The sequence below is a fragment of the Aulonocara sp. 'chitande type north' Nkhata Bay genome, linkage group LG9, assembly GCF_057382095.1.
Source record: "Aulonocara sp. 'chitande type north' Nkhata Bay isolate Kocher_YH1m ecotype deep benthic linkage group LG9, A_spYH_male_GT1.1, whole genome shotgun sequence".
Classification (NCBI taxonomy): domain Eukaryota; kingdom Metazoa; phylum Chordata; class Actinopteri; order Cichliformes; family Cichlidae; genus Aulonocara; species Aulonocara sp. 'chitande type north' Nkhata Bay.
In genome coordinates this window covers 6,005,987-6,009,856 of record NC_141352.1, presented here as the reverse complement: position 1 = coordinate 6,009,856, position 3,870 = coordinate 6,005,987, and the positions used below count along the sequence as shown (strand labels likewise).

Below are 3,870 nucleotides of genomic sequence, written 5' to 3'. Positions count from 1 at the left end.
GCACATTTCACCAGGGTGTGTGGTGCTGACCAATATCATCCATATTTCACCAGCGACAGAGTTGTTAGTTGAGGCCATCCACATTACAACAGGGCCTGTGCTACTGGCTGAGGACATTTACATTTCACCAGGGCCTGTGGTCATGGCTGTGGCCATCTACATTTCATCAGGGCACGTGGTCATGGCTGAGGACATTCACATTACACCAGGGCCTTTGGTGCTGGCCAATACCATCCACATTTCACCAGGGCTAATGGTGTTGGCTGAGGACATTCACATTCCACCAGGGCCTGTGGTGCTGGCTAATACCATCCACATTTCACCAGGGCCAGTGTTGTTGAATGAGGCCATCCAAATTACACCAGGGACAGTGCTTCCTGTGAGGCTATCATCACCACACCAGGGCCTTTGGTGCTGGCTGATATCATCCACATTGCACAAGGGCCAGTGCTGCTAGCCTTCCACATTACCCAAGGGCCTGTATTTCTGGCCGAAACAATCCACATTTCACATGGGCCCGTGGTATTGCTGGCTGATGCCTTTCAAAATACTCAAGGGCCTGTGCTGCTGGCTGAAACCATCCACATTACATCAGGGCCATTGGTCCTTGCTGATGTCATCCACATTTCACCAGGGCCAGTGGTGTTGGCTAAGGCCATCCACATTACACCAAGGTCTAGTGCTCCCTCTGAGGCCAACTTCACGACAGCAGGGCCTGCGCTACTGTCTGAGGTCATCTACATTTCACAAGAGCCTGTGTTGCTGGCTGATGTGATCCACATTGGAAGGGAGACTCGGCTTCGCACCCTTCATTCACCCGTAGCTAGCCAGGCCCCTGTAACTGGTGCAGCCGAAGATAGCGTAGACCCCGCTAGCTGTTCCCTGGCAGACCCCAAGCAGCTGGGGAAAGAGGGCGGCTGGGTGACGGTGAGGAGGAAGCATAGTCCTAAACAGAAGCCCCAGGTACACCACCAACCCGTTCATGTGTCTAACTGTTTTTCCCCACTCGGCGACACGCCCGCCGGGGGTCAAACTCTGGTAATTGGTGATTCTGTTCTCAGACATGTGAAGCTAGAGACACTGGCAACCATAGTCAATTGTCTTCCAGGGGCCAGAGCAGGCGACATTTAAGGAAATGCAAAACTGCTGGCTAAGGATAAACGTAAATTCAGTAAAATCATAATTCACGTTGGCAGTAATGACACCCGGTTACGCCAATCGGAGGTCACTAAAAGCAATATTGAATCTGTGTGCAACTTTGCCAAAACAATGTCAGATTCTGTAGTTTTCTCTGGTCCCCTCCCCAATCAGACCAGGATTGACATGTTTAGACGCATGTTCTCCTTAAATTGCTGGCTGTCTGAGTGGTGTCCCAGAAACGATGTGGAATTCATAGATAATTGGCAAACCTTCTGGAGGAAACCTGATCTTGTTAGGAGAGACGGCATCCATCCCACTTTGGATAGAGCAGCTCTCATTTCTAGAAATATGGACAAATTTATTAAACCCCCTGTTAGGGAAAATGTTCTAAAACACTTCTTCAGTAAAGACTCAGAGAAGAGAAACACACAGAACTTCTTGCTAGCAAGGGCAGCCTCCACTCTAAGAGACTCCAGTGAGAGAACTGCCCCGGTCTTTATTTTATACTCCATTGAGCGTATGTGTGTGTATGTGTGTGTGTGGGGTCAGAGTGTGGCCCCATAAACAACTTCCCTTAACCTGCTGGTCTGGAAAGTCCAACAGTTCATCTATATGTAAAGAAGCACTTAAACTAAAACAGACATAGCTACGTTAATCCTACCGTAAAGCAATAAGACAAGGTACGAGCTCTCATGCTCCCAGGACGTGGGGGTGCATTCCTGGGGTGCACACATCCTGTCACTACACAATTAATTATATGCTTCTAAGTATACATGGTTAAACATTTCCTAATACAAATAACTACAAACAGCATCCTACCATAAGCAAACTTATATCACTAAAAGATTATACTGACTACTAAATACAATTTTCCATTGACATTCCCTCCTGTTGTCAGAAAAAACTTTTAAGGTGAGATATCAGTTTGTAACATCTTGTCGTACATTTTCTGTCACATCGTCATTAATCACACAAAGTCTTCATGTTCCAACAGGCCAAAGTTATCATCATCATTTGTCACAGCTGTATATGCAGCAACAGTAGAAAATATTATGCGGTTAATCATGAGTCTTAAGCATGGCAATATACACGTTACAAAGACACAAAATAAAAGTAAAAATATCCCAACTCCGATGAGTAGTCTTTTTAGCACCTGTAACCAGGAGCCAGTGTATAGCCAAGAGAACCAGTCACGTGTATCACTTACATAGTCCTGATTTTGAGCCTGCTGGATCTGTCTCAAAACATTCAGGGCGTCAGTCATGTTTGATGAATGCACGTCGTCTGGTATGTAAGTGCAGCATGTGGTATTAAAAAGGACGCAAAGTCCCCCTTTCTCTGCTAATATCATGTCCAGAGCGACTTGGTGTTGCATCGCTGTAATCCGTAATGCATCAATTTCCTGGTTCTGTTGTTCGTTGATCTTACATGAAGCGTTCAGGAAAAGTCCAAACCGGTAATCCAGAGTTTCAATTCTCAGCATATTTTTTCCAGCTCCCACCCAGGGGAACAATGAATGGAGTACTTTCTGTCCAGTAGTCCATAACTTGAATTCCTTGGGCACGTCGCCTCCCCATATCGGGTCATGTGCTTGAAGTTTAGGAATCACTAATCTTCTTTTCCGGCGTACTGTAGAAGTGGTGTTCACTGCAGTCATCCTGAAGGTGTGGTCTGACAGGAATATAGGAGCACATGTTCCTGTCCAGTCTGGGGGCAATATGAAATATGCCCGTTGTCCACATAGCCAGGCCATTCCTTGCACCCAGTATGTGCCGTTAGAGGGTCCACTCATGTTCACAGGTGCGCCCTCTCCGTGGCCTGCAGTTTGGACACAGTTTGTGGTGTCTCCAAGGGGTCTGTTACCTTTCTCTTGCTGGTAACACATGGAGTGGTTCTTTCCTGGCACTTGGTCCAGGAACACTGGGAAATGGATAGAGATATTCCGATTTGTCACATTGAAGTCGATCCAAAAGAGTTGATCACATGTTCCATTACTAAGTCCAACAGCGTGTGAGATTTTATCATCGATGATGATTCGACTGTGTTGGAATCCAATGCCAGCAAAGCTGGCTGCACACTTTGCTTGAGTGTTGTTCATATATTTGCCATATAATGTGGGGTGTGTCGACGTGCTGGGCATATGAGAACAGACATAACAGTCTGTATTTGTCGATTCTGCCTTTGTTCTGTCGTGGATATAACGGTACCAGGCATTATTCATCCACGGATGAATGTGATCTTGCATCATGTCCCTTAGGTGAGAGTTGTCGTGTGTCCATCTCTTCTGCCTGCCTCCTGGTTCAGCTGCTGTTGAGGTCAGCTGAAGTCCTGTAAGGGTGAGCATCGTAGTCAAGGTAACCAGGAGGGTCCACCTCCCCATGGTTGCACACAGATCCGTCACACCTCACACTTGGTTGCCCTAGAGTTGATCAGTTGATCAGAGGCTGGAGGTTGAAGTGCGAGCTTACCCTACGGGGGCTCAATCAGCACTCCCCCCTCACCACTGAAGCAACCAAGCGTGAGATTTCTCTACTGTGCTGTCTTGGGGGTGTCGGGGTTCCCTGGGACCTCAACCTTTTTGCAGTGGCTCTGATGTATCCAGGAGGGTCTCTCCGCTATTTTGCAGGCAGTTGGAGTGGTCAGAAGCACTTGAAATGGCCCCTCCCACCGTGGCGAGCTCCAATTTTTCCTTCGGAGTACTCGAACAAGGATCCAATCACCTGGCTTCAA

General features: G+C 47.4%; 1 pseudogene; it reads right to left on the bottom strand.

Moving 5' to 3' along the window:
* Window positions 1–2,600: 2,600 nt before the first annotated feature.
* LOC147321491 (uncharacterized) lies at window positions 2,601–3,562 on the bottom strand (annotated as a pseudogene).
* Window positions 3,563–3,870: the final 308 nt, after the last annotated feature.